Here is a 12646-nt window from a genome sequence, read left to right on the forward strand (position 1 = left end):
CAGGTGGTCCAGTAGTTAGGACTCTGTGCTCCCACTGCAGGGGGATGGGTTCAATCCATGGTCAGGGAACTAAGATTCTACAAGGCACTTGGCCCTGCACCCCACTTCCCCTCAAGAAGAGAGTATATTCTGGAAAATCTCTTAGGTCCCATCTCACTCTAGCATTTTTCAATTCTGCCTTTAAAGAGTAATACCCTCTATTAATTGTGTACCTAAAGACTGTTCTTTGATCACGGAAAATGAATGTGCTACTTGGCTTTGCTACTCAAAGTGTGGCCCATGGACCAGCTGTATTGCCATAATGTAGGAGCTAGTTAGAAATGCAGAATCTCAAGTCTTACCTGGGCCTCCTGTATCAGAATTTTAACAGAGTCCCCAGGTGATGTGCACCCCCTTAAAGTTTGAGAAGCACTGCTTTAGAGAACCTCAACTCACTTTGGCTTGTTCATATGAAACTCACTGCCTTCACCTTCAAAGTATGTCCCCAGAAACCACATCATATCTCAGAAAATTCCCATGGAGGAAAATCCCATGGAGGCTCACGTTTTGGCCATGCTTATAAAGGGAGACTGAGTCGGAGAAAACGGAGGGCTTGGTGAGAGACCTGGGATGGTGACTGTCATGAGGGATGTGACTGTAATCAAGCAGAGACCGCTGTCACTGCTTCCCAGCTTGCTGTAGGTGATGCTGGGATTTCCGTTGGAGACACGTCAGACTTTTGATACCTGAGCTAGTTAAACAGTTAGGATATACGTGTGTGTAATTGTGTGTGTGTGCGCGTGTGTGCACTCAGTCAGTCATGTCCAACTCTTTGCAACCCCATGAACGGTAGCCCACCAGGCTCCTCTGTCCATGAAATTTTTCAGGCAAAAATACTGGAGTGGGTTTCCATTTCCTTCTCTAAGGGATCTTCCTGACCCAGGGATCAAACCTGCATCTCTTGCATCATCTGCATTGGCAGGTTCTTTACCAGTGCGCCACCTGGGAAGCCCCGAACAGTCAGGCTACAGGGTATCATTTGCACAAGATGATACTGTTGGAAGCTGTCAAAGTTTCTTTGAGAGCCAAGAGATCAATTTGTCCACTGGTATTTTTAAGCCTTGATTAATGTCGTTCTGTTTATTTTGGCCACCCCTGGTCTTTAGTTATAAAATCATGCAGTTTGGAATGAGAATGTTGGTCCCCCATTCTGTGCCGAGTTTAACTGAACACATTTCTCTCTGGTCTTTTGACATGCTGCAGGCTTCAAAGTAAAAAACACACTGCCTTGCTCCTGACTCTTGACCTCCCCTTCCGTAGTTGGCAGTTATGATTCTTTTGAGCACAGATGCTGATTGCTGGTGCCGTGGCCGCCTGCCTATCCATCCGCTTTCAAACGGGCTGCTGTGGAGACTGACTTCACTTGGCTGCGAGGGGAGTGGGTGAACTTGACCTGCTTTCACACTGTTGACTCGGAATTTCTATTTTTCTTGGGGTGTGAATTCTCCTTCTCTAAAAGGAATTAGGGGTAAGCAATAAGAAGTGTATCCTAACTCACCAAGAAATGCATGGGAAAAATGGCAGTTTATGCAGATCTGACGATCAGATCTGGATGAACAGATCCAATACTTTGGCCACCTGATGTGAAGAACTGACTCACTAGAAAAGACCCTGATGCTGAGAAAGATTGAAAGCGGGAGGAGAAGGGGACGATAGAGGATGGGATGGTTGGATGGCATCACTGACTCAATGGACATGAGTTTGAGCAAGCTCTGGAAGTTGGTGATGGACAGGGAAGCCTGGTGTGCTGCAGTCCATGGGGTCAGAAAGAGTCAGACAAGACTGAGCGACTGAACTGAACTGAACTGATGAATAGATTGGGGATGCGATGGAGGTGTTTTCTCTGAAAATCCTTCCCCTTATTCTCCACGTCCTGTGTAGCTTTGCAAGCTGCCTTGTCATCAGTTGGAGCCTCTTAAAACTCAGTTTTAAAAAGGTGTCCCTGGCCCACCGTGCTTCCACTCTTCATTCCGGAGCAACCAGAACAAGCTCTTGAGTAGAAGTCACGGGAAGTGATGTCGGAACAAAGTCCATTTCAAATGCTTCTTGAACCAGATGGTAGCATTTAAAGACATATTTCCTAGACATGGTTATGTCAGATTTGGGAGTTTATTTGAAGTTACTATATTTCAGATTTCATCACTGTATTTATTTTTAAAATTTTTGGTTGCACTGGGTCTTCATTGCTGCTCGGGTTTTCTCTAGTTGCGGTGAGCGGGTGCTTTTCACTGCAGTGGCTTCTCTTGTTGCTGAGCACAGGCTCTAAGCACACGAGCTTCAGCAGTTGTGGGCTCATGGGCTCTACAGTTTGGGCTCTATAGTTGTGGCACACCAGCTTAGTTGCTCCGGGCATGTGTTTCCCGGGTTTTTCCTGGATCAGCGATCAAACCTGTGTCCCCTGCATTGGCAGGCAGACTCTTATCCACTGTATCACCAGGGAAGTCCAGGTTTTTATTAAAAAAAAAAAGATAAATGGAGGCCAACTTTAAAATCTTCACTGTATAGATGGTTTTGGTTTTCCATTCTTAAATTTTCTAAATAAAATTCTAGCATGCTTTTTAACACCTTGTCTCTAGTGAAAATGAAAATGTTGCTTAAAATCACACCATGGCACTTTTGTACAGAATATGAAGCTTTCACACTACTTGATGCTATTATAAATCATTCATATTCAGGGTGTCAAAAATGACTAGGGTTTAGTATCTTAAGAAATAAAATGCTCCCCCCTACTCTTACCCAGCGAATTCTAATGTAATTTGAAGATCTTGGGCGATGCATTTATTCTGTGATGATGAACATGTTCTGTATTTGTGTTACTCCATATGGCAGCCACTGGCTGCATGTGGTCACTGAGGACCCAAAATGTGGCTTGAGTGGCTGGAATTGAGAAAAGGAATTTTAAATTGTATTAATTTAAATGTAAATGTCCACTTGTGGTTAGTGGCTACAATATTGGTTTCGACCAGGAGCTGGTAAATCATGGCCCATGGGCCATATCCAGCTTCCTGCCTATTTTTGTAAAGAAAGTTATATTAGACTATAACTGCATTCATTTGTAAAATTTCAAAAAAAAAGTGAAGAGAGTGAAAGTACGTTTTCATGCATCAATAAGCATGTGTGCTGCAGAACAAATAATAATAATTTGTAGTGTCCCATCACTTCATGGGAAATAGATGGGGAAACAGTGGAAACAGTGTCAGACTTTATTTTTCTGGGTTCCAAATCACTGCAGATGGTAACTGCGGCCATGAAATTAAAAGACACTTACTCCTTGGAAGGAAAGTTATGATCAACCTAGACAGCATATTCAAAAGCAGAGACATTACTTTGCCAACAAAGGTTCGTCTAGTCAAGGCTATGGTTTTTCCGGTGGTCATGTATGGATGTGAGAGTTGGACTGTGAAGAAGGCTGAGCGCCAAAGAATTGATGCTTTTGAACTGTGGTGTTGGAGAAGACTCTTGAGAGTCCCTTGGACTGCAAGGAGATCCAACCAGTCCATTCTGAAGGAGATCAGCCCTGGGATTTCTTTGGAAGGAATGATGCTAAAGCTGAAACTTCAGTACTTTGGCCACCTCGTGTGAAGAGCTGACTCATTGGAAAAGAGTCTGATGCTGGGAGGGGTTGGGGGCAGGAGGAGAAGGGGACGACAGAGGATGATGAGATGGCTGGATGGCATCACTGACTCGATGGACGTGAGTCTGAGTGAACTCCGGGAGTTGGTGATGGACAGGGAGGTCTGGTGTGCTGTGATTCATGGGGTCGCAAAGAGTCGGACACGACTGAGCGACTGAACTGAACTGAACAAATTCATGTTACCTCCTTTAAATGGTGTATTAAATGGTGTTTATTAAATGGTGTTAAAACATTTTAGAGACCTCAAACATTAATTTATCCCATGGCCAAGGTAAAAATATCACTTCAATGATCAATTCTTTTTTTTTAAATTTTCATACTCTCTAAGTTTTGTAATATTTATGTATAAATGTAGAAATGAGAATTCCAAGCATTTAGTTATGTTTGAAGCCTCAAGTAAAGTTTTATACATGTATATATGTCTACTCCAAATTTCAAGCATAAGAGTTTTGATACTATTTCTTATTAGTAATAGTTGAATATGAGAGGAAATTTATTTTTATTTTTTATTAGAAAAATGTCCTTAAGTATCTGGCCCAATGTTACATCTAAACATTTACAATAGCCAAGAAGGGCACCTAAGTGCCCATCAAGGGGTAAATGGATAAATAAAATATGGTATATAAATACAGTGGAATACTATTAAGCCATAAGAAGCTGAAATCTTGCCATTTGTGACTTCATGGATGGACCTTGCTGGTATTATGCTAGGTGAAATGAGTTGGTTGGACAAAGAGAAAAGTTAAACTTACTATTTACTCCTGCAGATCTCAGAACAAACAAAGAAAGAAAATGGGCATGTGTGAGAACCTTAGAAAAATCACACAGGCTTCTTTTCCAAATACTGGGGACAGGGTATACTGTATAATAAAGAGATTGATTCAACCAAATTCTTTGGGCACTGACTCAGTGACAGCTTTTAGGGCTGTAAGATAAAGGGACAGTATATATAACTTGCTTTGTGGTCTCTCTGGGTAAAATGCAAGACAGTGTATAATTAGAACTCATCCAATGTCAAGGATCATCTATTGTTCTTGCTCACTTTAACCTGTGCTCTGACATAAACCTTGGCTAGGCACTTTGATGAGAAGCTCAAGAGCAAGAAATGAGTCCTGCCTCTGGAGTTAATATCCTTTTGGTACACGGGGAAGATGAGAGACCTGGTGAGCACAGTGGAGGATAACACGCAAGGGCAAGGAAGCAGTGAAAGGCTGAATGACAGAAATGCAGAGGAGGGTCAGATAGTAGTTATATAGTAACATATGGAGGCGGGCTTCCCTGGTAGCTCAGCTGGTAAAGAATCCACCTCCAGTGTAGGATGAAAGTGAAAGTGAAGTCGTCGCTCAGTTGTGTCCAACTCTTTGCGTCCCCATGGACACCAGGCTCCTCTGTCCATGGGATTTTCTAGGCAAGAGTACTGGAGTGTGTTGCCATTTCCTTCTCCAGGGAACTTCCTGACCCAGGGATCGAACCCAGGTCTCCCACATTGTAGACAGATGCTTTACCGTCTGAGCCAACAGGGAAGTCCACAGTTCAATTCCTGGGTCAGGAATATCCTCTGGAGAAGGGATAGGCTACCCACTCCAGTATTCTTGGGCTTCCCTGGTGGCTCAGATGATAAAGAATCTTCCTGCAATGTGGGAGACCTGGGTTTGAACCCTGGCTAGGGAAGATCCCCTGGAGGAGGGCACGGCAACCCACTCCAGTCTTCTTGCCTGGAGAATCCCATGGACAGAGGAGCCTGGTGGGCTACAGTCCATGGAGTTACAAAGAGTCGGACACGACTGAGCAATTAAGCACAGAACAGCAGCAACATGTGGAGACCATCCACTGATGGAAACATCGCAGATTTCCATTTCCTCCTGTAGTTATCCTTTGCCAAGAATGAAGAAAATATTGACTTAAACTATATCGGAAGAACCGTCTGAGCTTGTATGAGATGCAACCATTTGGGAGAGGCTAAAGAACCTGCTTATGTGCAGTGTGAAAGTGAAAAGTAAATGTGTTAGTTGCTCAGTCGTGTCTGACTCTTTGCAACCCCATGAACTGTAGCCCATCCATGAACTGGTTTAGAGGTTACTGGTGACAATTAGTCTGGTGCTTACCTTGTGCCAGAAGGAAGTCATTTCAGCAAACACTGAAGTTGATTTGTGCAGGTTGCTGTAAATAACACCTTCCTTTGGCTGGAAATGACTCAGCAATGTCCTTCTCCAATCCCACCGAGACATTAGGAGGTTGTGAAGGAAACTTATTCCAGACTCCCCGGGGACAAGGTGAGCCAGTAATGAGGGAAGAGAATGCCTTTTCTTGGAAACAGGAGGGCCTTGTGAGCAAGGTACGGGCTGACAATGTGAAGACAGCAGTGTCCTGTGTTTCTGCCTTGGGTGGTGCTGTGTTTTGGGGAAAGAAATAGAGAGCCTTGTTGGAAGCCTAGGCCCTGATTGTATGATCTTGAGGAAGCTATGCAACCTCTTTATAGATCAGTTTCCTCTCATTTCTCTGCCCCAAACACCTCACATTCAACAAGAGGCGTGAATAATAATAAAGAACGCTTTAGGAATACAATTTATAAAAATACTCTATCACTAAGTAGTACACCTAAAAGTGAAAGTCACTCAGTCATGCCCGATTCTTTGTGACCCCCATAGACTATACAGTCCATGGAATTTTCCAGGCCAGAATACTGGAATGGGTAGCCTTTCCCTTCTCCAGAGGATCTTCCCAACCCAGGAATTGAACCAGGGTCTCCTGCATTGCAGGCAGATTCTTTACCAGCTGAATTACCAGGGAAGCCAGTACACCTGAAACTAACATAATATTGTCATTTGGCTATATTACAGTAAAAATTTTAAAAACCAAATGTTTTGAATAAGTAAAAACAACAACCACCACCACCACAAAAACAACAGCAACAAACCTATCCATAGTTGAGAAATCACCATTGCCCTAGAGAGATGTCCAAAGTTGAAGGTCAGATTGATATGACCTCAGGGGAGGAGGGGGAAGGGGTGTCACTTAGGACTCTCATTTCAGATGTGATTTAGATCCTTACTCCGGGAATCACTTTGGGATTAGGATCTATTCCATAGATCCAGCTGTTGTATTGACCCACACACTGGTAGAGTCTACAGAAAGTTCTTTGGGAAAAGCCCCACCCTGGGCTAACTTGAAGAAGTATCATCTTCTTCATGTATTGGTATGAAAGTGTGAAGTGTTTTTGCTGTTAGTGATATTCTTTGTGTTTTAAACTGTGAAGGGCAAGCTTGGGTTGATAGCTGTGGACATAGAGGAAGGAAGGCCAATGCCAAAAGCAAAGTCTGTTCAGAGCTTGTTATAGCGAGGGTCAGCCACTGTCACTTGCACTTGTAGGGCTTCAAGGGCTGGCAAGGGAGCGGGAGAGCTTCAGAGAGAAGAGGGCAGGCTCTCCATGTGCCCTGATTGGAGGTTGCTGTCCTGGAAGGCTGGAGGCAGGCCAATAGGAGCAGAGTCCCTATGTGATTGGTTGGGGGTCATGTTTGGCTTTCTCTGATTGGCCCAAGTTGGAAGTTAGGACAAAAATTAGAGAAACTGGCAGTTGCTAAGCAAGTCCTAGATATTTGGGGCATACTGTTGCAGCAGTTATTCTTTAGTTACCTGGATTGTCACTAGAGATGGCAACCTGGCTTCTGCAAGTCTGATTGACAGCAGGCGGGCTTCCTGCGCTGTCTGTTGTAGACAAGAGTTTGGCTTTCCTGGCAGGCTGCTGCAGGTTGTGGGTCAGAGTTCTTTGTTATATATGATCTGATTATTGTCCATTTTATATTCATTCTGTCATAGTTGAGACCAAACACTAACTGTTCTTGTTTTGCTCCAACTTGTGTGACCTTGAGCAACTCACTCAATTTCTTCTATATAAATAGGATCATAATAACCCACCCTGTCATGGCTCATAGGGTTGCTGGAGGTTAGATGAGTTAAACAAATAGCCTGATCTCTATGGTGGTAATAAATCCTAATGATGACAATGATAGAGACTAGTATGAAGTGATAGCTGTCCTCAATTTTCCCTTCCCTGCTCTAAAATGTATGAAACCATATTGTCATTGGTTGGAAAAGGTTATTTAATATTAATTTAGCATCTCTGGCACTCATTGAATTTTGAACCACTTTCTTCATGAAGTCTCCCCATTACTAAGTAAATAAGAGAAAATGCACTGTCTCATTATTATTCAACACTGTTGGGAGAACAGACTTGTTTGAGAATTTTATGAAAGTTATATAAGAATCCTCTTCTAGAAAAGTACTCATATATCCACATTTACACAAAACTTCAGAGTGTTCGTGCATGAGCATTCATAAATGAGTCCATTTGTGTGGACTTTTTGAGGGAGAGGTTCTCAACCTGGGTTGCATATTAAAAACATCAGGATAGTTTTAAAAAATCATGTGAATTTTTAAGCAGGCTGACTCTAAGCCAATTAAATCAGAATCACCTGGTATGAGACCCAGACATCAGTCATTTGAAAGTTCCTCAGATTTAAACCGTTGCTCTGAGGCAGTGGTTCTCAAGCTCTAATGAACATACAATAATCTGAATTGTGTGTGTGCTCAGTTGCTCAATCATGTTTGATTCTTTGTAACCTCATGGGCTGTAGACTGCCAGGACCCTCTGACCATGGAATTTTCCAGGCAAGAATACTGGATTGGGTTGCCATTTCCTACTCTAGGGGATCTTCCCAACCCAAGGATTGAACCCAGGTCTCCTGCATTGGCAGGCAGGTTCTTTACCACTGAGCCACCTGGAAATCCCTGTAATAACGAAGAGAGTTTGTTACACCCTGACTGCCCAGCCTCATCCCCAGAGTTTGTGATTTGGTGGGTCTGGGGTGGGATGCGGACATTTGCAGATTGAAAAAGCCTCTCAGGTGACTTTGATGCTCATCTCAGAGATTCATAGCCCTGGAGGATGGAAAATGGGCTCTAGCCCAAGACCTGGTAGGGTGGCTCAGCTTCCCTGATGGCTCAGACAGTGAAGAATCCACCTTTCAAATGCAGGAGACCTGGGTTTGATCCCTGAGTGGGGAAGATCCCTTGGAGAAGGGAATGTCTACCTGCTCCATTATTCTTACCTGGAGAATTCCATGGAAAGAGGAGCCTGGCAGGCTGCAGTCCATGGGGTTGCAAAGAAGCGGACACAATTGAGTGACTAATGCTTCACACTTCAGAGGTCAAACTACTGCAGCAATATACCATTCTTAGCATCTGGGGTACAGGGCAGCAGTGACTGCATATTCTTTGAGTGAGTAGTCACCAAATACCTTCTCTAAGGTTCAGCAGCCCAGAGAGGAAATGAGAAGTTAGAAAACATCTCCAGAGCTCAGTCCTAACCATGAATTTGCTAGTACTGTATGCTACCCGGAGTCCTTCCATCCTACATCCTACTTGTTGTCTCTCAGGCTGCAGAGAGGGCGTCCAGAACTGAACTGTTGGGGAAATAGAATTAAGAACAGAGTCAGAGAAGGAAATGGAGACCCACACCAGTGTTCTTGCCTGGGATTCTCATGGACAGAGGAGCCTTATAGTCACAAAGAATCAGACACAACTTAGCAACTCAACAACAACACACAATCAGGCAGATTGTGATTTGGGGTAACACTTCTTGATGGAATTGTGGCAGACAATGGAGAGTGAAGTGATCTAGCAATATAGAATATAGAGTTTTGTAAGGAATTCTCTTGGACTGCAAGGAGATCCAACCAGTCCATCCTAAAGGAGATCAGTCCTGGGTGTTCATTGGAAGGACTGATGTTGAAGCTGAAACTCCAATACTTTGGCCACCTGATGCAAAGAGCTGACTCATTAGAAAAGACCCTGATGCTGTGAAAGATTGAGGGCAGGAGGAGAAGGGGACGACAGAGGATGAGTTGGTTGGATGGCATCACCGACTCAATGGACATGGGTTTGGGTGGACTCAATTTGGACACTGGGAGTTGGTGATGGACAAGGAGGCCTGGTGTGCTGCGGTTCATGGGGTCGCAAAGAGTCAGACATGACTGAGCGACTGAACTGAACTGAATATTTGTGTATAGAATAATAGTTGCAAATATTCAAACAATAAACTCTGTGGCTAAAGGAAGAAAAAAAAAGTCTTCTACCAGCCCAGAGATCCTCTCCACAAAGGCAGTAGAGAAAGAAACCAGCTTTATTATTGAATAAGGATTAAATCAGATTGTGATGTATGTCATGGACAACCTGCTAAGAGATTGCAAAGCAGAAAGCAATCTCACCTTTCATATAGCCGAGAAGATACAACTCATTACAGACATATTCTGAAGATAAAGAATAACTAGTTCTCAAGTAGGAGGACTTGACAGCAGCATTTGTCTCAAACTTTATCTGGTAATTGGGTAACTATCTGTGTTAGCTGTGGTGCCAGTGGAAAAGAACCCACCTGCCAATGCAGGAGACTCAAGCGATGTGGGTTTGATCCCTGGGTCAGGAAGATCCCCTAGAGATGTAGGAAATGGCAACATACTCCAGTATTCTTTCCTGGAAAATTCCATGGGCAGAGGTATCTGGCAGGCTACATAGCCCACGGGGTCTCAAAGAGCTGGACACGACTGAGAACACGTGCACAGAGGGAAATCAAATTTATTGTTTCTTTATGATCAAAGGTAGCTATAGAGCTTGGAGCCAGATGCCAGCAGAAAATGGGAGATGGGGTGCCATCTGTCTTGACATGTTCATTTTTAAAGAGATGGGTCCCAGTCTTTGAGAAAGGCACTTCTGAGTCATAAAGCTGACAAAAGATCTATCTTGTTCTCGAAAGGATTTACCTATGTTTCAAAGAGAGGAGAAATTACTTACAACTTTAGGGTTTCTAAAGTAAATGAAAAAAGAAGGGAGGGCAATCTTTTCCCTTATTTTCTGCAGGGAGAAATTTACCTCCTATTTTAAATAAATTCCTTACACTTTTAGTCTGCTTGGGTTGCCTTTACAAAATTCCATAGACTAAGGGGCTTAAACAAGAAACATTTATTTCTCACAATCCCAGAAGCTAGGAACTTCAAGAATCAAGGTGTTGGCAGGTTCAGTGTCTGGTCAGGGTCCATGTATGAGTGATATCATAGATGTTTGTCTTTTCTAGAAGGTTGCAATACTGTTTATTTTAGGGATGGATGGTCCTTCGTTTGAATCCTTCTAATTGGAATTTCAGGAGCTGAGTCAAACTTTGAGCTATGCCTCATCCTCTTTATGAATGAATCCTCTTGTATTCATCCTCTTTAAGGTTGCACTTGGAAGTGTCAACTGATGGTGTCAGTTGTCGAGTGAAGATACGGCTGCCTTTGGCTTTAACGTGCAAAGGGCTACATGAAAAAGTTAAGTTTAGGGTGTTTGGTTTATCTGAGTCACTGTTCCTTCCAATCTCAAAAGGCTACTTAGAGATTAATTGGATAAAAACATGACATAATCGAGTGGTTGTGAATCGGAGGCAGTGAATCATATTCCTCTGTCCATGGAATTTTCCAGGCAAGAACTCTGGATTGGGTTGCCATTTCCTACTCCAGGGGATCTTCCTGACCCAGGGATTGAACCCAGGTCTCCTCCATCTCCTGCATTGGCAGGCAGATTCTTTACCACTGAGCCACCTGGGAATCCCTGTAATGACCTGGAGAGTTTGTCACACCGAGACTGCCCAGCCTCATCCCCAGAGTTTGTGATTTGGTGGGTCTGAGGTGGGAAGTGGACATTTGCAGGTTGAAAAAGCCTCTCAGGGGACTCTGATGCTCATCTCAGAGATTTACAGCCATGGAGGAAGGAATCTGGGGTCCAGCCCAAGACCCGGTATTAGGGTGACTCAGCCTCCCTGATGGCTTAGACAGTAAAGAATCCACCTTTCAAAAGCAGGAGACCTGGATTTGATCCCTGAGTGGGGAAGATCCCTTGGAGAAGGGAATGTCTACCTGCTCCAGTATTCTTACCTGGAGAATTCCATGGACAGAGCAGCCTGGCAGGCTGCAGTCCATGGGGTTACAAAGAAGCCGACACAACTGAGTGACCAACGCTTGACACTTCAGAGGTCTTCTATCTGTGTCTTCACAAGGCAGGTAGGAGGGAGGGAAAGAGCATGAGCTGCTGGCATTTCTTCCTATAAGGACCAGTCAATTCTAAAGGAAATCACTCCTGAAAATTCACTGGAAGGACTGATGCTGAAGCTCCAATACTTTGGCCACCTGATGTGAAGAACTGACTCATTGGAAAAGACCCTGATGCTGGGAAATGTTGAAGATGGGAGGAGAAGGGGATGACAAAGGATGAGATGGTTGGATGGCATCACTGACTCGATGCACATGAGTTTGAGTAAACTCTGGGAGTTGGTGAAGGACAGGGAAGCCTGGTGTGCTGCAGTCCATGGGGTTGCAAAGAGTTGGATATAACTGAGCGACTGAACTGAATCTTATTGATCAGGGCCCCACCCTTCTGATATCATTGAACATTAATTACCTCCTTGTAGACCCTGTTTCAGATCATCACACTGGGGAATAGGGCTTCAACATATGAACTTGGGACAGTGTTCAGACCATAGCACCCATAGTCTGAGGACTGTGCTCAGCACAACGCCCTTGTTTGAAGTGTTTTAGCTCAGTCCCTCTGTGACATCAGCGCCACTATGGAGCTGCCAGGCCAGATCAACCCACTGGCATGGTTCTCTCTTGCCTCTCACATCCCTGCTTCCTCCTCCTTAGAGGGTAGCAGTCTTTCCTGTCATTTCTTTTCCTCACCATCCGAGGATTTCCAAGGCCTTATGGGACCTCAGCCAGATATTGACAACCTCCCAGATGAGTTTGGAGAGTTCTTTTCCCTACAGTCTTCTTCCCCAGTTAAAGTACATTTTTTTGTGAATTGTGCATGGATTTAGTTCCATCAACCCTACCGTTTGACGTGGTATCCAGGCTCCTTGAATTAAGGAAAAAGACAGACAGACAGCATACT

This window comes from Bos grunniens, chromosome 12 (assembly GCF_055505025.1).
Source record: "Bos grunniens cultivar Pamir isolate PY7600 chromosome 12, Bosgru_T2T1.0, whole genome shotgun sequence".
Classification (NCBI taxonomy): domain Eukaryota; kingdom Metazoa; phylum Chordata; class Mammalia; order Artiodactyla; family Bovidae; genus Bos; species Bos grunniens.